This window comes from Equus caballus, chromosome 19 (genome assembly GCF_041296265.1).
Source record: "Equus caballus isolate H_3958 breed thoroughbred chromosome 19, TB-T2T, whole genome shotgun sequence".
Taxonomy (NCBI): Eukaryota; Metazoa; Chordata; class Mammalia; order Perissodactyla; family Equidae; genus Equus; species Equus caballus.
The window spans coordinates 18941072-18967726 of NC_091702.1; the positions used below are offsets into that span (position 1 = coordinate 18941072).

The following is a 26655-nucleotide window of genomic DNA, read 5'->3' on the forward strand; positions in this document are numbered from 1 at the left end:
GGTAAGTAGTAAAGAAACGGTTTCAGTAGAATAGTCCTAATTTTTAGAGCTTAGGTAGATTCCAACACGTTCCTTTTATGCCTCCTACATAATTTTCTATTTGTGAAATATATTGAATTTCTATTCCAATTTCCCATAATTTTACTTAAGGGACACTTAGTACTTGATAACAGCTTTTTCCAAATTGATGCATCAGAACTTTTGCTTTTTTGCTATTAATTCTACACCTTTAAAATGAGGCTGAGTAATGGCTGGCATTTTTCTTTTCTATGTATTAAAAAGAAGAGTTCTTTATATCTGGCTTCAGCTCTCCTTTAGTTCATCCCTCTTTTCTGCTCTTCTTTCTTCCGATTCTTAGAGACCAGATATCAAAGTCATCCAAGGTGCCGGCTAGCACTTATGCAGAGCATATGGGTGCCATTGTCTTCATATGGTCCCCGTCGTTTGCATCTAATTCTCAAGGACATAGGACTAAGGAATGCCATTGGTTGCATGTTAAGGAAGTGGTTTATAACCACAAAACCTACTACAGAGTTATTTACAAATAAGAAGGCCAATATACTAATTTACAATAGAAAATATTTCTTATCATGACTAGGATATTTATGACCAATTACCGCAGGTATTAGCAAGCCCACTCTTAACTTTTGTGGGGCCTCAGGAAAGAGTGCAAATTGAGCCCCACATATCATCTAAGTGTTTACAAAAAAGGAATTAATATATTATTGATTAAAATATGTTCTTTCTTCCTACCTGGACAAATATACCTTTGTTATAATCTTGAAGGCCAGGTTAGAATTAGAATTCTCCACTTTCCTTGTGAGAAGGAACCAGCTTCATAGTGCCCAGCTTTCATGTCTGTGTTCTTTAGCCCCTAACCATCTCTTTTCCTCCCTGGTTCTTTCTCTGCTCTGCCAAGGGTCTCACATCAATGTTGTGAACACTTCAGCCTGCATCAGCACAAGTTCAATCCATATCACCAGCAGATAGCCACCCAGTGGCTACTCCTTTGCTGGCCTTTGGGAACTAAGACCCAGGGAAAAGCCAGTGCAGACTCTTGAGGCAAACTTGGAGCCACTGGGGCAAGAAACTCTAGGGTCCTGGGTACTCAGAACATGGTGCTAGACCAGCCCAGTTGCCCAGAGTAGAATTCCTTTGGCTCAGGTGCTATAGGCTAGCGACCTTGACTCAGCCCACGGTATGTGACCTCTCCTGACACTGATTAGGGTTGTCCAGCTGTGCTGTCTTTGTTTCAGCTCTTGCTAGTTTGACATCATCACCACTTACTCCCTCATCCCCCATCTTGACTGCTGCCTCCCCTCTACTCACCTACCAGTAATTCCCACCCTCTCACAGTCTTCCTGAACCTCTGTTCTACCTAGAAGGCTTTGTACGCTCAATCAAATTCTTGTTTCCAGAAAGGGCAAAATTGGTTACATTTAATCAAATAAATTTTAAGTCTGGGGGCTGGCCCGGTGACACAGTGATTAAGTGCGCACATTCTGCTTTGGTGGCCCGGGGTTTGCCAGTTCGGATCCTGGGTGCAGACATGGCACTGCATGGCACGCCATGCTGTGGTAGATGTCCCACCTATAAAGTGGAGGAAGATGGGCACAGATGTTAGTTCAGGGCCAGTCTTCCTCAGCAAAAAGAGGAGGATTGGCCGCAGATGTTACCTCAGGGCTAATCTTCCTCAAAAAAAATATATTTAAGTCTGCTGTCTTGAATTTCTCCCGAGTCATCTTGTCTGGGTTTGAGGTGGGTCCTTCAACTCCTTAGCCACCCGTTCTAGGAATTTCCTGGGTTTGTATACCTATTACTGGTCTCATCTACTGGGGTGAGCTTCCTTAACCATTACCAGAAATCATTAAAAATAAAAAAATAAAAATCATTATAAATTCCTCCCCAATATTCCTATGTAAATACTTAGTATAAATTCCTACTCATTATTATCAAATAAATATCTCAAGTTCATCACAAGAACAAGCGGTTCTCAAACTCTAGCAAGCGTCAGAGTCATCTGGAGGTGCGTGTGAAAACCCAGATCGACTGCTGGGGCCTGTGTGTGTGCGTGTGTGAGAATTTGCATTTCTAACAAGTTCCTGGGTGACACTAACACTGCTGGTCCAGGGGACACATTCTGAGAGCCAGTGTTCTTCAGGTGCACTGTTCACTTCCTCTCCTCTAGTTCACCTTTCAGTACAGCACAATCTATCTTCCAATCTCACCACCCACTGACATTGCTCTGAGCAGAGTCATCAGGGCTCTCCTGTGCCTAAAGCTCATGGCTAAGTCTAATGGACACTTTTCCATCCGTTAGATTCTTAGGAAATTTCGGATTCATTTGACATGATTGACCGCTACTTCTGTTTTCCCTCTTCTTTGAGTTTTACGTCACACAACTTTCCAGTTCTTCTGCTTCTCTGGATGGCATGCCTTTCTTGCTGCACTCTCCACCTGGAAGGCCTCCACCCACTTATCTTTCTAGACTGGTTCCCAGTGTCACCTCCTTAAAGAAGAGGTCCAAGAAACATGAATGACCCTTTCTTTTTCTTTCTCATTCTACTCTATGTGTGCTTATAACATCCCTCTTGTGACATTTGTAATGGGATATGTTTACCAATCTCCTTGCTCGAGGAGAATCTTGGCCAGGTTTTGTTTTGTTCTCCCAAGTACTGCTGGAGAGTAGGTGTGAGGACTTCTTAGGACCCATTATCACCCTGCTAGGTACCAGTGCCCTCTCTCATTCTTTGGGATGTGACAAAGGTGTGTCTATGTGAGGTACATAAGAAGGGGAAAGAAAAGTCTCTGGGTCTGGACAGATGTCAGTTGCTGGGTACCTACTTGCCAAAGCGCTGGTTGCCTATGAAGGAAAATTCTCCACAGATGCAGGCACTGCTCACATTATCTTGAGAGATGTAATGTTTTGTGGGCCTGGTAGTCTGAGGATGAAAATTCAGCTCCCATTCATCTCCTGGATGCCCGAACAATGTCATGGTTGCCCTTTGCTGAAAATATTTTTCAGTTTGCATGGCTTTAACAGATTTGGACCTCTCTTCGTTTTCTTGTTAAACTCTCTGCCCTCATCCTTTCCCCTTTCATCTCTCCGCCTTGCTTCAGAAAAGGAGAATCTTTATATTTCAAGCAAATGTTTTATGCATCCTGTGTCCTCAAGGCTTAAATCTTTGGAAGCGAAGTTGGGAAGACTCTTCTTTTTCTTTCTTTGCTTTTTCACCTAACATGTGAATTGGGTAATGTGCCCAGCACAGAGCAGGTGCTTCTTGTAGGGTGACGTGAAGGTGAGAATACTCTGTCTGCAGAAAGGAAAGATGTTGGCCATTATGCCAAAACACAGCCTATGATTGCAATCATTGTGCTGCGAGAGGACTTGACTGTAACCACGCTGTGGCCAGGAGCTCTGTGCTGTTCATCTTCCTAGCTACCTTGCATGTTACTCCTGTTATGCCTGTCATGCGTACTAGGGGATCAGGAAGTGTCACTATTTTACACAAAATGATAGCCTATTGCCACCATCTTTAGAAGAATTTCAAAGAGTCCACAATTAACCCCTAATACTAATGCACCCTTGGGGCTTTAGGTCAGCAGGTCTGAAAAAGCCTGTGGAATAATCGTTCCCTCCCTCCTCGGAAGCCTTATGTCTCCATATAATCCAGGGTCAGTAGGAGCAGCAAGAATGCCAGCAGCAGCCACATATGTGCAAGTGAAGCTTTTCTCCATCTGCTTCCTCCTCAGGGAAAATCAAACGCTAGAATGACTTTCTCAGGGAGGAAGCACAGCTGCTCTCATGACTATTTCTACAGAGGCACAGGATAAAAAACCCAGAAAACAAAAAAACCTGCTTCCTCTCCCCGTGAGCCCTGGTTTCTTTTGGACATGTTCTGAATGGCAGCGATGATTCACTTTGCTACGTGGATGCTGGTTCCAACAGCACCTCCTTCGCTGCTCTGGCCTCCGCCCCATTTATCTTCTGGCCCTGGGAGCCAGGGAGCCAGGGCTATTTCTATCTAAGGTGCCTGTGTTTCTGATCAAGCTGGTGTTTTAGGCCAATCTGAGAGTGAGGAAGAACGACTTCCCATTTCTCTGAAGTCGTGCTTTCATTTGGGGGAGGGGCAGAGAAGTGTGTGCTGAGGCTGCAAAGCGTGAGTCCAAGGGCAGAGAATTGAAGGGGTGCGGGATGCCATCGCTGTCTTTGAGAGTCCCAAGGTAACTCAGGGGACTTAGAAAGTAGGCTGTGGAGAAAAACTTTGGACAAATCTGGCAATGTCTTCATGTTTCTCTCTCTAAAAGTGAAACGATGTCTAGTTAGAATCACTTCTTATTTCTCCAGTTCTGAGAATAAGATGATAGCCTGGCTGAGCGATATCAGGGTTTTTACTTTAGTTTACTCATCTGTGTGGAGGTCTTGATTTTCCAGAGGCACTCTAAGTTTAAAATTTGAAACGTTAGATCAATAACCTCCTTTTATTTCTTTCATGCAATGTCACTTTTCTCAAGAAGGAACATTTAATTCTAATTTAGTTGGTCTGAAGGTGGGCGTTGGGCATCTGGATTATTTCAGTCCCCTCCAGCTGACTCTATTGTACAACCAGGGCTGAGACCACTGGGTGAGAATCTGTAAGACATTCTCACTCTAAAATGTTATTTGATGAGTCAAAGATTTACTAATAACTTACTCATATAATCCATTGATTGGTTTCTTGCTCCATATTGTAACGGTATATAGTTGGCATCTTTTAATGCCATAATTTGTTTTCAGTACAGAAATACATTGGAATTGGAATATAGGGCTAAATGGATTTTTTTTTTTTTTTGTGACTTAATGATAAGACTGTGATATCTTACATTTTTATGGTCCTTTACATTTTATGAACAGCTTTTATGCAACCTCATTTTATTCTCAAAATACTTCCATGTGGTCAATGTGCTGGCATTTGTAATGAGGTGGGGAAAATATTTCTGGAATGCGTCATGAGGATTGTTATAAAAAAAAGTAGCTTTTTTCTCCATACCCAAACACCCTGTGGTCCCAGCAAGAGGTCAGAGGCAGGGATGTGAAATAAGAAAAACACGTGACATACAGGGAGTGTAAATCCTGCCCCTTCCACCCATGTGGGACTGGGAAGGAGGAAAGGCTAAGAAACGAGGGGAGGCAATTGGTCAGACGTGGGTGTGCACCTTCCTTTCTCTTGGGTGAAAACCCAACGGGGCATCTGGAAGAGTGTGGCCATTTTGAAAGGAAATCTGAAAGCAGAGCTGTACACTGGCTTCCCACTGAAATGCAGGGATAGAGTAAAACTGGAAGCAGGCCATAACTGTGCAAAGTTCCATGTGACGTGGAAAGGATATAGACGTTTTCTTGGCCCCCACAGGGAAGCAGAAGGTTGAGAGTCACTGGGCTTGCTCTGAGGCTATGAGTTGGAGAAGGTAGGGAAGACTCAGAGGGCTCCGCAGAATCAGCAAGAGTCAAAGTAGAGCCAAGTCATCAGGGGAGGACAACTCCATATTTCTCCCTTAAACTCATGGAAACTACTCCAGACACCTGGATTATCTAAATGCCTCCCCTTCATCAAAACTTGCCTACACTGTGTCTCTTCTGTGTGGATACTGGTCTAGATTAAGTGGTAGCTGGATGACTTAATGTGGCTGATTCAAACAGAGAGGGATGGAGTAGAAAAACTATGTGGTCAGACAGACGTAGTCCAGTTCCAACACTTTCTAGTTTGATCTCCTTAAATAAGCCAGTTAACATCTCTCAGCTGAGAATTCCTCTCTTAGCATCAGAGACTTACATCTAGCTCTTAGAGTGATATGATGATTGACTACATAACTCTGTTTATCAGTTTTGATCTGTTTGGGTCATTGCAGAACAGCGCTTAGTTTATAGTAAGCACAAAATAAGCAATTGCTGAATGAATTGAATGAATGGCTCAGCTAGGAGACTTTTAGCTACAAGTGACAGAAATCCCAACTCAAACTCTCTTCAAAATGAAGAAGTATATTGGATAACATAATTGAGAAAGCCCAGAAGCTTGGCAATGATTAGGTATGGTTGAATCGATGGCCCCATTTCTTTGCAATTCTCTAACTCTGCCTTCCTACCCATGCCAACTTATTCCTCATATCAGTACTGAGAAGGCTGCAGGAGTTCTAGACCTTATACTACATAAAGAAACATATGCTCCTTTGTGAGCCAAAGTCTTAATTAATGCCTTTCACTGAATGGCTCAGGCCTGTGTTCCTGAATCCAACACTTGCAAGGACAATGAGATTATCTTTTGAACAACCAGTCTCTGAAGCTAGCAGTGGGGTCGGCTCTACCTGAAGCACATGGCTTATGTGTAGAAAGATGAGTACTTGAATCCGAATTAGGGTATATTTTTGGAAAAAAAAAGGACCGTGGCGAGACAACCAACCACTAATAATTACTGCAATATATAAGCACTGGCCACCAGATTTGACATGTGGTGGGCTCTCAGTTAATGCTGCCTCCACTTCTCTTGTAAGCAGGACTTGTGTGAGGACTCAAGGAAAGTGAACAAGTTTTCAGTGGTGGACAGTAAGCAGTTTAGTGAGATTAAGGGAGGATGGAGAGTCTATCAGTCAGTATCCCAAAAGCAAACACATAACACACTCAACTGAGGAGAATTTCAGTCAAACAGATACTTGCAAAAGCAGAGGGAACCAACCAGGCATAGAAATGTGCTGCAGTGTTAGCAATGAGGGGAGTTTACTACCTTTAGGCTTGAATGGTCAATGGGAGGGAAGTGTTAATAAACCTGGAGAGAGTAGCTGTCAGTTGTTCTCAATGGTGGGGGTGAGAGAGGAGAGGGGATTTTGACCCTGGGGACATTTGGCAATATCTGGAAACATTTTGGATTGTCATGACTGAGGGAATGCTATTGGCATCTAGTGGGTAGAGGTCAGGGATGCTGTTAAACAGATGCATATAATGCAATATTATTCAGCCCAAGATGCCAATAGTGTCAACGTTGAGAACTTCTGTACCAGAGAAAGAATTGTGAAAACAGAGTGTTGCTGAGAGTGTAGCCTTTGCATATAACCCAAAGCAACCTGAGATGGAGAGAGAGCTGGAGCAAGAGCACTCCTTGCCTCCCTCCCTCTTGCCTCCCCATATTCCGGTGGCTCTGATTGGACAAAGCCAACTTGAAGCTAGAGAGCAAGGAATTCCATAAATGTCAACCCCGCAGGACACAGAGTAGGGTGGAGAAGGATGGAGAATAGACTTGGGAGCAAATGAAAAATATCCAATGAGAGGGTGAGAGTTGGAATGTGGGTCAGAAACCATCAAATATGGACAATTTCATATGAGTCAACCTAATAATGGAATCTGAAGGCAAATGAAAAAGATATAGGTTCAATTAGAGGAAGAGTTTAAGCTCTTGATTCTGAGTTCTAATTGCACTCACAAATTTTTGTAATTTCTGAAAACAGGAGCTAAATGAGTGTTTCCAAAATTTGGTTCTGTGGAATGCTGGATCTCTCAAGTGTTTATAGGTATTGTGGGCAGGGCACTGAATGGCTTTTGTCTAAATAATTTAGGAAGTGCTGCATTCAATAATGGGAAGAAAGACTAATCAGAGAATTTGATATCCAATATTCACATAAATATTCCAGAGAAGGATAGATTTTGAATTGTTTCCCAGACTCCTATTTGACTCAGTGAAGAACCTGTACATGAACTATCTCATGAACTAGGGTTCCAAGGGGCACATGGTGGGAAACATAGGCATATATCTTGCTGAAAAAGATGGATTTTGCTAAAATGTGTCTGAAAGAGTGAACAAAGAAGGGCATCAGTAAGTAGACATGAAGTAATGCACAAGTATTTATTCAATAACTGCATGGAATATCAAAGATACTCAATGAGCAGTAGGCTCTTTTCCTTAGGTCAGCCATTGTTTGAATACTCTTGGTGGCCTTTGAAAGCCTATCAAATGGTTGGAGACCAAGCCTGCTATAGAGAGGTTCATCGTATGACTTTTACCTTCTTCACTTTTAGATAGAGATTAATAACTTACTTTCATTAATAAAACACACATTTGAGGCAAACTTTTCTTCCAATTTATGTGGCCTTGTTTTTGTGGTGACAGATGAATGAGGCAGGTGATCCATTAGGTCTGCTCTAAGTTACGAAGTTTCATGGGTTGCAAAAGGTTGTGAAACACTCTGTAGGGCATGTGTTAACTATTAACGATAAGGACTTTTCCATTTCCACCGACCAAAAGTTTACCTACATCAGACACAAGCGCAGAAGGAACTCCTTGGCTCATACAGTGGAAAAGTTTACAGGTTGTTTTGGCTTTGGGTGAAGTTTGATTCAGGGGATCAAATGATGGTGTTGATGCTCAGTTTCTCCCTTTTTCTTTGCTCAGCCTTCTGCCTATTGTCTTGATAAGTTGGTCGTAGGAGTTCCAGTCTCATCTCACCCTTAGAAGTGTTTGTCCCAGCAGTCCAAAGTACAATTGTGTCTTATTGGCTCTGACTGGATCATATGACAATGCCTGCCAAATCATTGCGGCTGGAGGAATTCACTGCTCTGACTGACCTGGGCTGACCACATGCCTAACTCAATAACCAGGGGTAGAGTCCATCTGAAGCACATGGAAGAGAGAGGGGAAGGAAATAAAAACCCCCATAATATTACCAGGATAGAAGCTTGGAGACAAATACATCAGGGGTCCATTGAACAGGTATCCTTCCTAAGGACAGCTCATCACACTGTAGAGCTAGAGAGGACCTCAGAATTTATCTTTTCCAGCGTGTTATAAGCAGATGAGAAAACTAAGAGGTAGAGATGTTAAACGATTTTTCTAAGCTCATACAGCTATTGGCAAAAGGTTGGTTAAGAATCAAATCATCGATTCCTAAATTTTAGTTCTGATACCATTCTATTCAACACTACATTCAACCAAACCAAGTGGCCACTCTGTGCAAAGACCCCTGGACCAAAGTGTGGGGGAGGAGAGGGCAGTAAAAAATGTGGAAAGGACCTATGAGGCTCGCAACAGGCCTGGTCTAGATGCCCTCTCAGCTCTCTTACTCTGAATTTATAAGGGCCCTATTTCCTCTCCCTTGGACATTTGGCAATATCTCTCTTCATGCTGATAAATGCTGGAGACATGTATCAGGCAGCTCGATTAGCATAAGGATATGTATGCCATTAAAATTGAGTCTCCTGTTTTTAATCAATTGGCGTGCATGCCGGTGTAAACTAACCACAGCAGTCAGGCCGCATAGATGCACTGCCTGCTTTATGGGGCAGGCTCAGTATTTCTTTTTGCCCTTAGAATGATTTTATTTGTCTTGGTCACCATAGACTGCTGATGCTAATATTAGCGTCCTTTAAAATCTTTTACAGTTAAAGTGTAGCAGTCATCTTTATTTCGTCTTCCCGGGAGCGAACATTCCCAAGCCAATCTCTCACATGAATAATACTGAGTCTCCAGGTAAAAGTGATGAGGAATGGAACCAGACTTCACCCTTGGAAAAGTGGGAAGAGAGGATAAATTTTGTGATTGGTTCTCTTTCATCTCTCTTGCCTTCTGCATCTTCCTTCCTCACGTCTTAGGGGCCAGTTCCCTATGTCACCTATATTTGCAGGCCTGTCCTTTAGAGCTGAAATTTCTTTTAACACTGTGTGAGTCAAGAGAGCTCTGAGAGCAAGAAAGGTCTGTTTCTAATTTATTGTGACAAAACTTACAATTTAATTCTATCAGGTGAATATGAGGTACCCTGTGGAGACTCAGATGCGCTAAATGCAAAGCTATACCTGTTGGATGAGATATATTAAGCCTAATGTTCTGAGACCAAAGTAAGAATATCTCCTTTTTCCAAATTTTACTGTCATCAAAATCTTGAATTCCTTCTAATAATACTGACAATTTAGAAGGTAGAAAGCCTTGAAATTATCTTAAACTAGGGAAGGACACTACTACCTAAGGCACGCCAAAAGAAGTCACTGTGATGGCAAATAGATTTCTTGCAGACAAAGGTGATAAATATTGGTGGGTAAAGCTTAATCATAAATGTCAACCAATCTCCTCAAACGTGTGAAATTAATAAGAACAAATTATATCACAGCCACTTTCCGTAACACATATGCATTATCTCTACAATCTTAGATGGTCAAAATGGCTCCCCAAGGTCACTAGAGATCCACCTCTCTACCTCGCTCCTAGGCAGGCTCATCTACCTCTCCCTGTCCTAGGCAAAGAAATGAAATACTTTTCCTGAACACATTTTTGCCACTCTGGTCTCTGACCAGGGTGTGAGAGACTCGGATGTGTTTTCTTTTTCCCCATTATAAATATTTTTTGTCCTTAAGCAAGTATGAAGCAAAGGTTTGTCAGTTTATTCAGTCATTGTCTGAACTTGTTATTTAACAATAATTAATGAAAAAAGTATAAGTGGAAAATATTTGCGACATTCACACCTTTCTTACGTTATACATTTTTTGAAGTTGTTCACCCTATTGTAGAAGACAGTCCACCTGAGGAGATTTCAGGTGGAAGACAATCTGAAAGAAGATGCTCTGAAACTTCAACAAATCAAGACCTTCTTGCTCTTGGCTACGTAGCAAAGGAGTGCCAGATAGAATTGTCCCCAAGACCGGGGCAATGTGAAGACATTCAACGCACTTTGGAATATGATTCAAGATAGAGAAAACTTACAAGTGAAATAAGAAGCTTAATTTCATGCTTCTGATATTTAGCTTCTTGTTTGCTTCTTTTTGGAATTTTTACTATTAGATTTATTTATTTACAGGTAAGGGAACAAAGTCGCCTAAGATATTGTCAACAAATATGGACATATTTATCAAATTGTGTCTGTTGAATGTCTTGGAGATTTGTAATTATTTTCTCTTAAAACTCAAACCAAAACAACTGCTCAGTTTGTGTAGTTTTAATAAGCTGATGGCAGCAATGAACAGGAGAAGGCACAGTCCAGAGGAGACCCTTCTAACTCATTGAGGATGTCTTCCTGTGCCTAGAGCCAGCCCTGTGGCCAAGTGGTTAAGATGTGGTGCTGCCATGGCCTGGGTTAGATTTCTGGTTAAGGAACCATACCACCCGTCCGTCAGTTGTCATACTGTGGCGGCTGAGTGTTGCTGTGATGCCGAAAGCTCTGTCACCGGTATTTCAAATAGCAGCAGGGTCATTCACAGTGGACAGGTTTCAGTGGAGCTTCCAGACTAACACTGACTCAGGAAGAACGACCTGGTTACCCACTTCTGAAAAAATTGGCCCTGAAAACCCTGTGAATAGCAGTGGAGCATTGTCTGATATGGAAGGTGAGAGGATGGCGCAAAAAGACCGGGCAGCGTTCCACTCTGCTGTCCACAGGGTCACTGGGAGTCAGAATGCACTCCATGGCACTGACACCACCCTGCACCTACCGAGTGACGGGAATGACACGTGCAGCTCTAGGTAGGTAAAAAAAAAATGCGCTGACAGAAGCATCCTGGATCTGGGAATACCTGTGCAGGAAAACAAATCTGGGAGATTTGTAGCAAATATTTTTGGGTTATTTCACAGTTTCACACAGGTGAAGCGGTAGTTTTGGGGGATTTTTTTTTTAAAGCAATGCTAATAACAAGTTATTAACTATAGACTACTAACACATCAAGGAAATATGCAAAGGAGTTCATTTAGCCTGCTGCTTATTGCTCATCTGAAAGACCATGGTCTCTGTTTTGCTTTTGATATTCTGTGAATTGAAATTAAGATTTCTATATCAAAAAGAAGCTAGAATTTCAGGAGATAAACAAGTGACCAAAGCCACTAAAACCCTGAGAGATAAAAAGATGTTCCTTTTTAAATTTCATTACTGGCCCTCTGTTTTCAACCTCCCTGCTGTCTGACAACAAAATCCTTCAGAAAGAAGCTACGCATGAAACCCAAACATAATGAGCTGCATTTTTTTTTCCTAAAAAGAATATACTCAAAATGTTTGCAAAGGTTCTTTAAGAAGGGAAGCAGATTGTAACAACCTTGGTGGCTCTCGGTGAGAGTCCAGGGAAGGGCTTAGCAGAGAACGTCCTGCAGGAAGCCCACACAAGCGCCCTCCCACCCCTCCTCCCTGAGAGGTTGACTTAGAGAACGTTACATTGCGGGTGTGGATGCTAAGTCCGTACTCCGCTTCACCCCTCCTTGTGCAACGGAAACCTTCATGTGAACAACCAGGAAATGAACTCAACTTTAGCTCCAGTGTTTTTCGACGAAGTGGCTTATCAATTGCACCCCCAGACACTTCCTTACCCCCTTGTAACTCGAGGCCGACACCTCTTGTCACACTACATTACACTCCAACTTTTATACGTGCCTGTGTTTATGAGCAAACCATCTATAATAATAGATTCTTTCTGAGCAGGGACCTCGGGATGTACTGCAAGATGTCTAAGGCTAGTCTGTGTGATGAATGTGCCGATAACCTTCCGCTATTATTGTTCTGTTTGGCCAATCTTCTAGCTCCCACAGCCACAGCTTCTCTCTTAATCGTACATTGTAATTTCATCTCTGAAACTATGTACTACAGCAAATGTATATTCCATTATGCTTTTGCCCTTTTTATTCATCTTCCTGGGAATCCTAAAAGTGGCCATCTTGGAAAGCAAGTGACAGATTCCCTAAGCTTGTGGTTCCTCTCCCGTGGCACACTTCTCTCTCTGTTCAGGTTCTATCTGGCTCTCCGTATAGCCCGTGGAATTTGGAACTTAGGGAGCCAGCACGAATACACTGACGCCCCCGCTATTCCTTTTGCTGTGAATAATAAAGTTCTTTGTCTCTGACAAAGAGTGTTGTCTGTTGTTAGCATCCATGGGACTGTAGAAGGCAAATTATTAGTTTCTATAGTTATTTCATTCAGTGTTCTATGGCTTCCAGCCCTACTCCACTCTCCTGAACTTATTTAAGTAGGATAATATCTTCACAGCTGTGAGCCTGTGTATGTGCCTAAATGTACAGGCATTTCCTTCCTTCTTTCCTTCCTTCCTCCTTCCCTTCCCTCCTGCCTTCCTTCCTAGCTTCCTACCAGTATTATCTATATATTCATCTCTGTCTACCTATCTGTCATCAAACATACTTTCATTTATTCAACAAATATTTATTGAGTTTCTCGTATGTACCATGCGCTGTTCTAGGTTCTGCAAACGCAGCAGTAAACAAAACAAGTTAATATCTCTCACTTTTGTCCTTTTTTCCTTATTTGAAAAAAGTGTATCAAATACAGATTTCAAGGATTACGTTCAAACAGCACAGTCCAACTAGAAATAGGTAAAGAAGAGATGAAAAACAAGGAGGGAAAGGGTAAAGATATAAATAGTACTAAAGGATGAGACTAGTGCAAAAAGATGAAGCATATTTGTTTTTGCTGCAAATTTGGCCCTAAGGTTTACACTGAAATCTTCTAAGTTCTCCTGGTATGAAAAAGTTCCCTAGAATGGTCACAGCTTTTAAGAAGACCCACTACCCAGGCACATCATAATCTTCCCTGTGAAATAGCTTCTCAATTGAATATGCTTTCCTATTCTGTGGGAACACCCAGTCACGGGGACCACATGGAGAAGCCGCACAGTAACAGCGTGTATGAGACGTGCCCGTTTCCTAGGCCCAGGTTCCCATTCATAAATTGGTTTACGCTCCTCTACAGCTTGTGCCTCTTACCTACTTTGGCATTATCTGTGTCATAGTATATGAAGGCAGAGACATGTGAAGGTGAAAAGTGATTATGATTCTAATCTGACAGATAAAAAATGGCACTTTGCATAGGCTCCTGTGCATGTAGAAAATGGATATTTATTCCTTCACTCGTCCTTCATTGTACCCCAGTTCTAGCATTTCAGCTCCTTAAGATTCCAACTTGGTCTTTAAGACATCTCTCATATACTAAACTATTGCAATAAGGGTTGCTCAGCATGTTACTTGTTAATAAAGGACATCTGCATTTGTTTTAATGCTTATTTAAAAAGAAATTGGGATTTAGTGCTTGTTGGCCCTAATGGAATCAACGGTACTTTAATATGTGTTAATGACACTTCAGTTCCCTTAACAGCAGAAAACAAGGAGGCTATTAACCAAACCTACTGTTGCTCCAAATGTAAGAGAAAGTATACGGAATCTGGAAAAGGCAAAGATGGCACATGATTTTGCTAGTGGTCATTTAAACCTAAGTGAAATGTATATATTTTTCTTTGCTATGTTTTAATCCAAAGGGCAAACAAAATCGTAGTAGCAGGTGTTGGTAAAGCGATCAGACATCTCACCAAAACTGAAGGAAAAAGGACATGCTCAATGCTCCTCCATGGGAAATTTCAATGAGATGCTAACTGTCAGCTGCTAGCTTTAGGAAAGGGTTTTTCCTCCCCATTGATATAAAATATCATTAAAATACCTAGTGGTTAAGAGGAAGGTAAGGAAAGATATGTTCTGAAAGAACAGAGGAAGGCAGTACATTGGGTTAGGCCTTAGCGCCTGGTAATAAACTCAACAAAGGCGGAAGGCAAATTAATGGTTGAGGCCTGGACTGGTATGCCTTGCTGGGGACTGCCAAAACTCTCTTTCCCTTGCACCTGTATAAAGTTTGATCTTTGTGTTCATTTCTGGATACATTCATTACATCTGGTGGCAGATTTTGTAATTTAGACACTGCATGTTGTAAAGTCAGAGACTCGAAATAATATTATAAGAAAGCAAGACGTAATTACCTTCCAAAAGAAAGAACTATTCTTCCATTTGATGTCTGTATTAAAATAATCCTAAATATTTCTTATATAGCTAATCCTCAGCTTTTTTAAAGTCTGGTGAAAATTTTCTGCAGTTAAAGGATTAGTGAAGCATTTTGAATTAGTAGAAAGTGTGCTTAACTTTTGGAACACTTTGTGTAGTTACTGAAAAATATCTGTTTTGTTTATCTTTCCTTAACATTCATTCTTAAGGAATGTTTGGGGTTCAATGATAGACATAAATCTTTAACTGAAGAAAAAAGTCACTTGAATTCTCATACAATCTACTTTTAAATTTTTCCTTAATGATGTGTAGACTCTGAAAGAATCTCCTCTGAAGTATAACCTTTTTCAAGTCTTGTATAGAATGGATAATTTTTGGCATTTTTGGAAACTGAAAGGACAACAAATGATTAAATATTTGAAATACTAGATTAGAAATCAGGAAACTTAAGGTATCATCTCAGCTTAACACATGTGGTCTCAGATACTGAGCATTGCTGAGTTGTTACAGAACCCAATAAGGCAATTTTAAGGAAGTGCTTTGTACTTTTTGGAAGAAAGGTTATACATCAATACAAAGCATTAATACAAGTTGCTTGGAGCTCTATTGCCTGATATCTGGGAGTCAATATAATGTTCTCTGTTGTTAGTGTCTGGTCACATAAAACACTCTAGGATTAGACTGTCAACTTAATATCCACGCAGGGTTTTTGTGAGTGCACACTCTAAAAGGAGACGCTAACACTCTATATGTGGGCAACATTTCTCCATGCATCATCTCTCTTAGTTTCCTAAAGGAACGTTTTCCTATTTTGAATTTCAACAGGTTATATTTACTTTCACCTCACAAAGACAAACATATTGTTTAAATTTTCTCTCTTTTCAAGAATAATGGAAAATAAAAATCAGTGGTCTTGAATGTTTCACAAAGGGGGGCAATAATTCCACGTAGAGTCTATACCAGATTGCTAGACATGAGTCAAACAGCAGTGAATTAAGTCGATAATGCCACAGCATCAATCTAGAAAGAATGAATTGCCTAGAAGGTAAGTTTATATATAACACAATTTCTGCCACAAGACTGTAGCTATTTTCAAATCTTTTAAATGCATTTCGGGTAGCATTCTTAGCGGGGCCATTTTCGTCCGTGTTCTCTTCGAGGTGAATAGCTATCATCCTACAAAATGAGAATTCAAGCCACATGTCAAACTTTCAAGGAGGTACACTGGGAGGTGATAATGCCCAAAAGATAAATTGGAAAGATACCATAGGTATTAGCTTGTGTAAATGCTGCTTTCAATTTGTGTAGCTGCCACTATAGCGCTTTCAGAACAAGATAATGAATTAAATGTAATTCTTGGCTGTCCCCTGAAGTCCTAATAAGGCCCAAATAGCTGGATTCAAACTGATTTGAAACCTATTCTGGAACCATTCCATGGACGCCTCACTTTCATTCTACAATTGGGCCAAGACAAGCTTTAATATAGCTTAATTTCTACCCTCTTTAAAACACTGACAAGAATGCCTCTTGAATTGTAGCAGAACCTCGTGTGTTTCCTTGCTTATGAAGGACTTGCCAAATGCCAAGACCTTTGTCCTTGGTTCTCATTTCTTAAGTGGGATTGTGTTTTTATTTTAGCCAAAAGAAGCATTGCTATTATCTTATGCTTCCCCTCCTTTTTTTGTTCTGTTAACCAACGTAAGAACGACTGTAGGAGTCAGCTCTTTTGTTAAATAGTTTTCTAGGTTGGCTTTTAGAAAACTTTAGTTTTAACTAAAAACATTTCATTCAACATGACCTCACTCAATACAATCTGGTACAGTACTTTGAATGATATAAATAAGTATAAGACATGTTTCCTATCTTAAGGAAACATGTCTGAAAATATTTTGGATGGGGAAAGTGGACAGTAAAACTAAAATATTTGGATATTAATTTGAAACAACTCAGATCTTTTCATAAGAAATTAATTTCAAGTCCACAGAAAATGTTGTGGATTTTTTTGTTTTTGCTTTCAATATTAGTTATTGCTAGGAGACTATTCATATTCAGAAGGGGTTTGCCATGAGAATAAATTGTGAGGGCAACTTAGGAAGAGCTTATCTTCCTTAGGAATATGCAAGCTGATGTTTTCTAAATTCAGTTTGTATTTTAATTCATACTTTGCAGGGCTTTTCCAAAATTGGTTCAACCAACCAGTAAATCAAAAAGGATTCATTAAAGCATTTCCCTGCAAGGCACTGTTTATAAAAAATTAAGCAGATAGCATCATTTAGGTCTGAATGCTGTACAGGGAGAGTGAGCCCACGGAGTCAGGCTTTTCTAGGGGAAGAGGCAGAGTGACTCAGAGCTCCCTTGTCCACAACCAGCGGCCCGAGCAGCTTCTTTCCCTTGAGAGCTCCCAGGTTGTTGCTCTACCTTTGCTTGAAGCTCTCGCTGACCCTAAGGACCACAGCCTTACACTTCTCTGCCTGGTATCTTACCTCTAACTACATGGAAACTTGCCCTCTTGAATGGATCTGCACCAGACTCTAGGTTCTCCTGGAATCTGTCTTGTGACCCTGTTTCCAGGCTTCTCCCAGCTAGTGGCCTAGGCTCCCAGTGGGATTTCCAGTGTGGAAAGTTTCCCTTAAATTGTACTACAGCCTCATTTGCCTTCAAACTCTTGGTAGATGACACTCTTCAAAATCCCCTTTGAGACTTGCAAATGTCAGCCTCAGGAGCACAGTCTCTGATGGGTGAATCTCCCGTTTGAGCACTGACACCGAGCAGGTGGCCCCAAAGAGTCGTGCTGAGCCACCGCCAACCACAGCATGGGGGGTCAGGGTCTCCTATCTTTTCAGAGGGAGAAGGAAAGTGAGGGCTGTCTTGTTCGTCAGAGGGCCTGGCATACTTTCGTTTGAGTGGCTTCTGTGGAATTAGTGTAAACCAGGTAGCATTCTTTCTATTGAGGCTCTTACAACCAAATTCTCAAGACAGGATAACCACGAGCTTTTCTGGATTTAGAGAAAAGAAATCATTTTAAGAAGAAAGAAAATTGTTGCCTCCAGAAAAACAGGGTGAAACAAACAATGGGATCTGAATAGTAGTAAATTTATTATTTTACTCAATGAAAGGGAAGATAAAAAATTCTTATATGCTTAAAAATTTCCTAAAAGCCTAGCTTTATTTTATTTTGTTAAATTTCATACTTAGTCTCTGCTCATGGTTTGGGACATTTCATTTTTTCTAAAAAGATATGTTAAAATGTTCCCTGTGAAAAAAAAGAATGAATGCCTTCGCACTAATGAAAGACGTACTGTAGGAGAGAACTTGGCAGAGCCAGAGGCGGGCAGTGGCAGAGTCAGTTAGGAGAACGTGGAGCCAAACTTCAGATTCTACATGTGGTCTTGAGAGCAGGGCCACATCAGACAGTAAACAGGAATCTACACAAGGAATAAGCACCAAGATTCCTAGTGGGAGATTCATGATACTAAAATCAAGGGCCAGAGCTGAGTTAATAACCAAAGGGGAATTCAGGAATCATGAAAACGAATAGGGTTATCAGGCAAGGGGGTTCCTGAAGTTTTACTGAACAGATTTCTTCAGTATCAACCAGATTTTACTACTCTTATCTAATCTGTAAACAGATAAAGCAGTGGTATCTCAGGGTAGCTCAGGTTTCTGACACAATCATTGAGACAAAATTTCATTATGTGAGGATACTATGCACATAAAAACTAGTCAAATAAGTCCATGTGTCTAAAAGACATTCCGTGTTTCTCCTAATCTATTCATCAGAGGTGTGAGAAAGAATCCTTTCAACAAGAAAGAATTGTTTTAAACGGGATATCCATTCCAAAGTATGAACATCCTATGTCTTTTATGCTTCCCTCTTACATTACCCATCAAACAGCAAATAAAGCCATGTGCAAAGGTTTTGGGAGAGTCCCCAGCGAGGGCTACTGTGAAGACAAATGGTTAATGTCTGCTCTCCCAGCTGCTCAGTTAATTACTGCAATAGAAAACATCTTGAGGGAAAATATTGCATACAGTTATTAGCAATTAACCCACAACTCTAAAAATCACAATTCTTACTAATAATAGAACATTGCCCAGCCAGCTGATTTTAATTTCTACACAAGAGTCCTGTATTTTCAGAAAATGTGAAATCTTGTAGGTTATTACTATTTAAAATGCAAATAGGAAATTGGGATGATGAAGATTACATTGAGAAATGTGAGATGGAGTAGAGTAGAGCGAAACAGAGGGGGCATGGTGTAATGTGGTAATAGACTGATTCCCATACATGCAAAAGATTCAGAGCTATTAGCCAAAAGGACATTTCTCTGAGTGTTCACCACAATACAGGGCCCCGTGATGTTAACGACTGATAGTACTAATGTGATGAACAAGGTAGGATGGAATAACGCAGGGCAGGAGAAATCCATGAAATAAGATAAATAGAAGTGGTATGGCTTTGTTTTTCTTTGACCCACGGAGTCTTCTTAGATGTAACACAATCTTGAAGCTCAAATGCTTTTCCTCCCATTTGGATATGTCTCTTCTACTGTTCTCCATATTACTGACTTTGCTCAGTGCTTACCGGTCTTCCTGCCTTCCTAGAATACACTAAGTTTATCCTTGCCCCCAAATCTTAACACTTGCTACTGCTTCTGTCTGGAATATCGGTCCCCCAGATTTGGCATGGCTGGCTTCTTCTAAGAATTCAGATAGCTGCTCAGAAAAGGCCTGATCACACTACAAAACGGCCTCCCTCTCCTATCTCTTTCTATCCGATAACATTCTTGATTTTTCCATACATATACCACTATCTGATAGAATGGTCTATTCTGTTATTTCTTAATTTATCGCATTAGGCTGTATTTATTGACTTCCTTCCCATTTTGGATCTGTTAAACCCACACTTCCTAAACCTTCCTTTCCTTTACCTTCCAGTAGTTCTGTTACGAATCGGCACAAATGTCTACATTATTTTTTGTATGGCATATTGTTTACAGCTAAACCGAATAATGGCTTAGGATATTTCCTTTCTTATATAAATTATGTTTTTTTTCCTACAGTTAATCATTTTCTTATGTTGTTTTTTTCTCATTTATTGGTAGTTAATTTCCTCCCCAAATGCTCTAAAGATTAGAAATAATTTATATAACTCCCAATCATTAAATGAGCCTCTCTCCTTTTATCTTTCAGAGATTTTTCACCCCACGCCCCCGACTCACTCCCAGCTGGTAGGATGCCTTTGAGTTCTGGCTCACAGTTTGGGTTGAAAAATTCCCTTTGCACCTCCCTGGAAATTCACTTCGCCTCTCAAGTGTCACAGCCTCTATTTTCTAATTTCAGTATTTTCCTCTCTTATTTCACTTTCTTATGATACGTTTCTTCCAGAGGCTTCCAAAGAAAGGCTATGTGGGTGGTCAATTTTTTGCGTTTTTGTATGTCTGAAAATGTCTTTCTCTTACATTTGATTGTAGTTCAGCTGAGTATGGAATTCTAGGTTGAAAACTATTTCCCTCAAAACTTTGAGGTTATGGTTCCCCTATTTTATACCACTTGGTGGTTCTTTTAGAAGCCCAGTGCTATTCTGAGTGATGTCCTTTGTGTGCGTACTATCTCTGTCCCTGCTGTTCTGCAGTTTCAAGATGTGCGTCAGTGGGAGTTGTTTGTCTCGGGAAACGTGTGGCCTGTTCCATCTGGAGATTCATGTCTTTTGGTTCTTAAGTTATTTCCTTGATAATTTCCCTCCCTTTGTTTTCTCTTTTCTGCTTTTTTCTGATTCTCCTGGATTAATCCACTAATTTTCTTTTCTTTTCTTTTCTAATTTCTCTCTCTTGTACCTCCCTCTTACCTTCTGGGAGATTTCCTTGACTTATCTCTAACCCTTCCATCGAATTTTTTTCATTGCAATTATCTTATTTTTAATTTCAAAAGCTATTTTTCATTTTCTGTGTGTTCCTTTTTCATAGCAAAAGATTTTTTTTCTGTGTATGTGAATGTAATATATTCTCTTTCTGAAGATAATATAATTTTAAGGGGAGGGACATTTTTTCCTTTTCTTTCAGATTCCTTTTATCTGTTCTTTTCATAGGTCTCTATGTCCTGGAAGCTTTCTTCACATCTGGCGATCCTCAGCTGATCATGTTTAAGAGGAAGCACTACAAAGATTACTGGCAGGAGGCTCTGTTTCTGTGGGTGGGCTTATTCAAGTGGTAGACTTCACTAGGAGCTTGTCAATCACTGGCTTTTTCAGTGGGGTCTCCAGAGAACGATTGTCCAACTTCCTGTCTGGTGTGAGATATATACTCAGATACAGATTTTCTGGGGACCATGAGTGAGAATGGCCGTGAGGGGCCTCAGTGTATTCTGTAGGCTTTCACCTAATGCTCTCATGTTCAGCCTTTTGCCTCACCCCTGTTTTCACTGTGTCAAAGCTGAACCTCTGCAGTTCAGTTTTTCTGGAAAATACATCACCTGTCTCTTGAGGGGCACAAGGAGAAGGGAGCATCAGAGAGTTAACTACTCTACACATTTCACAAGATCCCTCATTTTTGGCTCAAGCATCACCCCCTTCTTCCGGGTGCCTTCAAGTACCAAGTTCCTTGGAGTTTTCTCTGAGGAACTGGCTCGCTTCTCTTTGAGACATTGCCTTCTGCAGGCACCTACCTTATAACTTTTGTGACTTCTATCCACCAAGGCAGTTAGGAATTCTGCATCAGGCTTCTGTCTTCCAAACTTCTCTTGAAATAGTTAGCCAGTTGCTTCTCCTTTCCCGTTTGTCTTGGTGGATAATATCTTGAAACATTTCTTGACTCTTCATTTAGTGAGGTTTAGGTAGGAGAAGAGATAAAGCAATATGGTAATTTTGCTGTGTTAAACTGGAACACTCTCTATGCTTTTTTTCCCTCAAGACAGCATCTGTTTTTTAAACTATTTGCTATATTTACCTAAAATGGTAGTTTCAAACTTTAGTGTGCATCAGAATCACTTGAAGGGCTTGTTAAGACAGATTGCTTTGTCTCACCTCCAGGCTCTCTGATTCAGTAGTTAGAGGATGGACCTGAGAATTATTTCTAACAAGGTTTCAGAGATGCTGATGCTGCTGGTTTGGGAACCACACTTTGACAAACAACAGTTTATATGTGTGGTCCTTTAGCTTAATTAACCCTAATTCTATTCTTTCACATTCAGAGATGTGCACCTGCTGAACTCCTACTCATCTTTATGACCCAACTCATATACATGCTCTCTAGAAGACTTCTGACCATATAGAAAGCATATCCTGCCCCAAAGTAACCTCTCCTTCCTCTATATTTTATTCCTACTTCTCTCGTTATACTATCAACTGTGATCACACTGGACAAGTCACATGTCTGACTCCCTTAGAATAAACTCTACAGCATATAGCCCTTGTCTTGTTTTATTTGCCTTGTTTTATAGCCCTTATTTTAGTTTCCTCTTCCTCCTCCTTCACTTTCCCTTCTCCACTTCTCATCCTCTTCCTCTTCCTCCTGCTCCTCCTTCTTAATTTCTGTTACCCAATCTACTGCCTGACATTTAGAGGCCTGATGGACTGACCTGGAATTATGTTACCATGTGCAATCAATACATAGGACATAAGTGTGGAATGGTTTCCTCAGAAATTGTGAATGTCTTAATTCATTCATCAGTGTGTCATGGAACCAGTGGCAGGTGCACTGTTGAAGTCAGGCATGCAGATTATAGCTACTTTACTCAAAGTGGCTGGGCTGTGACTTCATTACCTGGTTCCAAGGATGATAAGGAGCTTACCTCAGAAGGAAAATCAGTGGACTACTTACTTCATTGAGAAAGTCTTGCCATGAAAAAAAATGTCAGCTGAACTAAGTAGTGGGTTTAGTGATGTGGTCTGCTTTCATTCTGGCATAAGCTTCTCATCTCATCGGGGACCAGCGTGAAACATTTTTCAGTTTGGCACTGGTCTGCAAATTGCACTTAAAAAAATTGAGATGTAATTCACATGCCAGAAAATTCACCCTTTTGTGTGTGTGTGTGTGTGTGTGAGGAAGGTTGGCCCTGAGCTAACATCTGTTGCCAATCTTCCTCTATTTTGTATGAGGGATTCCACTACAGCATGGCTTGATCAGCGGTGTGTAGGTCCGTGCCTGGGATCTGAACCCGTGAACTCTGGGCTGCCAAAGCAGACTGTGCAAACTTAACCACTCCACTACTGTTTATTCACCCTTTTAAAGTGTATGATTCAGTGCTTTTTAGTATTTTCATAAACTTGTGCAACCGTCACCACTACCTAATTCCAGAACATTTTCATCCCCCTAGAAAGAAACCTCATTCTCATTAACAGTAACTCACCATTTCCCCCTCTCTCCCAGCTGCTGGTAACCACTAATTTAATTTCGGTCTCTATAGATTTGTCTGTTCTGTACCTTTCATATAAATGGGATCACAAATCAATATGTGGCCTTTTGCGTTTGGCTTCTTTCACTCAGCAGAAGGTTTTTAAGGTTCATCCATGTTGTGGCATGTATCAGCACTTCATTCCTTTTTGTGGCTGGACAATATTATATTGTATGAATATCTCACATTTTGTTTATCTACTCATCAATCGATGGGCGTTTAAGTTGTTTCCACTTTTGGCTTGTATAAATAATACTATTATAAATATTCGTGTACAAATATTTGCGTCGACATATATTTTCCATTCTCTTGCAGTGGAATTGCTGGGTTATATGGTAACCCTATGCTTAACATTTGGTGGAACCATCAACCTATTTTCCAAAGTGGCTGCACTATTTTACATTCCACCAGCAATGTATAAGGGTTTTAATTTCTCCACATCATTGTCAACACTTGTTATTGTCTTTTTTATTATAACCATCTTAGTAGATGTGAAATTGTCTCGTGGTTTTTAATTGAGCTTCTCTAGTGGCTAATGATGTTGAGCATCTTTTCATGTGCTTATTGAGTATTTATATATCTCCTTGGGGAAATATCTATTCAAATTATTTTCCCATTTTTCTTTTTATTGCTGAATTGTAACCATTCTTTAGGCTGGATACTAGTTCCTTAGCAGATATATGATTTGCAAATATTTTACCCCATTCTGAGGGTTATATTTGCACTTTCTTGATAGTGTGCTGACTGCATTTTGGATACCACTGCTCCTTAGCTGTATAGTAAGCTGAAGCTGGCTGTCTCACATATTACATAAAACACACAGTCAAAACTAAGAAAACATTCCAGGTGCAAATGTGCACTATGTTTGAATGAAATGTAAGATGATGAACTTTCAGGGATGCTAGCTTTGGCCTGGTGAGTTGAGGCGTCAGCCACAGTTGGGGCTTAACCTTCTGGAGAACAGCTGGCAATGCTTCCTGTCTTCTTATTTGGGGTGAAATGGATAGGGCTGAGACCATGTTGGGTTTGATAATTTTTCCTTAGGTTACTATTTTTACTTATTTACACTGAGGTTCATTAGCCACTATTTTGCTCACTTATCCACTTTTATGAAAGCCTCTTCTGATTTATCCAAATTGGGTTGGAAAAGGAATGGAAAACTATATTATAAAGTATTAGTTTTGATCTTTCCTGAGTATAAATGCTTATTTTACAAAAGGTAAGCTATGGCACGTTATCAGTAACTTATTGCAGTGAGGGTCTAGTTAACTGTGTCCACTGTCAAGCACATGTCAGGCTATGTTGCTCCATCTGTGCTGCTTCATCATCAGATCTATGTAGCATTCTGAGCACAATTGGTGGTCGAGGCCTTGATGGTGGTGGTTTGGATCTGATCAGTTACCCAAGGCATTCAGACACAAAAAACAGGGATTCAGAATACAAGTTGCCAGGGAAGGGATTTTGGTGTTCGCTTTTTCCTCTTTGACAAAAAAGACTCAGAAAAAGTGGGCTTTACTCAAATAATAGTGAAAAACCTCTTTGCACACAAGTAGTTTTAAGGGACTCCAAAAAGCCAAAACAATCTTGAAAAGAACAACGTTGCAGGCCTCATATTTCTTGATTACAAAACATACTACAAAGCAACAGTAATGAAGATGGTGTGGGATTGGCAAAAAGACAGCTATATAGACCAATGGAATAGAATAGAGAGCTCAGAAACAAACCCTTGCATATATGGCCAGTTTTGGCAAGGGTGCCATGACTACACAATGGGAAAAGGACAGTCTCTTCAACAAATGGTGGTGGGAAAACTGGATATCTCCATGCAAAATATTGAAGTTAGACCTATACTCTACACCATATACAAAGATTATCTTGAAGTGGATTAAATATCTAAACATAAGACCTAAAGCTATAAAACTCCTAGAAGAAAACATAGGGGAAAAGCTTCAGGACATCGGATTTGGTAATGATTGCTTGGCGATGACATCAAAAGCATAGGCAACAAAAATAAAAATAGGTAAATGAGTCTACATCAAACTGAAGAACTTCTGTGTATCAAAGGAAACAATCAATAGAGTGATGGGAATGTATGGAATGAGAGAAAATATTTTCAAATCATATATCAGATAAAGGGTTAATATCTAGAATACATAAAGAACTTCTACAACAACAAAACAAATAACTTGATCGGGAACAGGCAAAGGATTTGATAGACAATTCTCTAACTAAAGTAGTCAAATCCTAGACACAGAAAGCAGGAAGGCGTTTGCCAAGGGCTGGGCCGAGACGGGGAGGGGGGGTTAGTGTTTAATAGGAATAGAGTTTCAGTTTTGTAAGATGAAAAAGTTTGAGATCTATTGCATAACAATGTGAAATACTTACTAGTGAACTGTATACTTAAAAATGGTTAAGATAGTAAATTTAATGTTACATTTTTTTTTACCACACACACATGCATTAGCTATGCATGGCATGGTTTCTCAAAAAGTTCAAGTCAATGTGTATCTGGGCTAATCTTCTAATTTTATTCTAATAAATGTATGAAATTCTGGAGTTAGTAATTCTGTTATAACTCACACCTGACTGGTCAATTCTTTATAGCCAAGAAGTAATACAGTACTAAGAAATTATGTATAAATCACTAGGCAGATATCTTAGGGCTTTTATGCTGAATGTATCATTTTCCTTAAAAAGAGAGAGAGCTATTGGTTTGTAGGGACAAAATTTAGTGGCAGATGAAAGCAAAGTGAGAATGATTATTCACATTTTGGTGTGACAATCCCAGTTGGTTCCTGGGTGAGTCTCATTCTATTTTGCCTGACATCAAGATTTCAATGCACATGGCTCATTCGTGCTTGTAGACATTTCTATAATGGCAATTGATTACTCTTTCAGGTGACAGAAGCTGTCCTTTGAAGAACTGCTTTCTGACCTCCTCCTCTTTCAACCCACAGCACCTGCCGAATGAAGTGGCCTGCTCTCTTTTCCCGTCCCCACACAGACACTGGAAGTTTTTGTGTGCAGAAGGAGAGCAGGGCTGAAAAGCTTTGGCAGGAAGGTTTTTGCAGCAGCCTGCCTGTCGAACTGCATGGATCAACAATTTCTCAATTAGAAGAAGATAGACGAGAAGATAAAGTATGCAGTGACTGTACAGCTTCAAGCAGCAGCTGAGGAAGATTTGAGAACATCTGGTTGGAATCTATTTCTTTTTAGGTAAGCATTCCTTTTTACAACCAGCGTACATAAAGCATGAAATTGGCTTACCCCGCCTCCTCCTAACAAGGGAGAAGCTGGTTAGATTTATTACTCCTTTGATGCAGGTCTAGAAAGAGTGGGGTGGCATGTGGCATTCCCACTGGAGGTCCCCTCAAATCCTTTGGACTCCTCTCAGAGAGAACAGTTGTCTGCCATTTCAAATCCATTTTTAAGAGCCTGCCCAGGTTGACAGTGTTAAAGATCATTCACAAAAATAAAACCCAATTCATGATGTTTTGTT

At 40.4% G+C, this 26655-nt stretch overlaps 1 long non-coding RNA gene across 1 annotated transcript in view; it reads left to right on the top strand.

Annotated features, from left to right (window-relative positions):
* LOC111768982 (uncharacterized) overlaps positions 1 to 26372 on the top strand; it is a 71250-nt gene extending 44878 nt beyond the window's left edge. The window contains exon 7 of the long non-coding RNA XR_011428749.1: positions 26114 to 26372. This is a non-coding gene — a long non-coding RNA (uncharacterized lncRNA). The remainder of the gene's footprint in view (positions 1 to 26113) is intronic.
* The last annotated feature ends 283 nt before the right edge of the window (positions 26373 to 26655 follow it).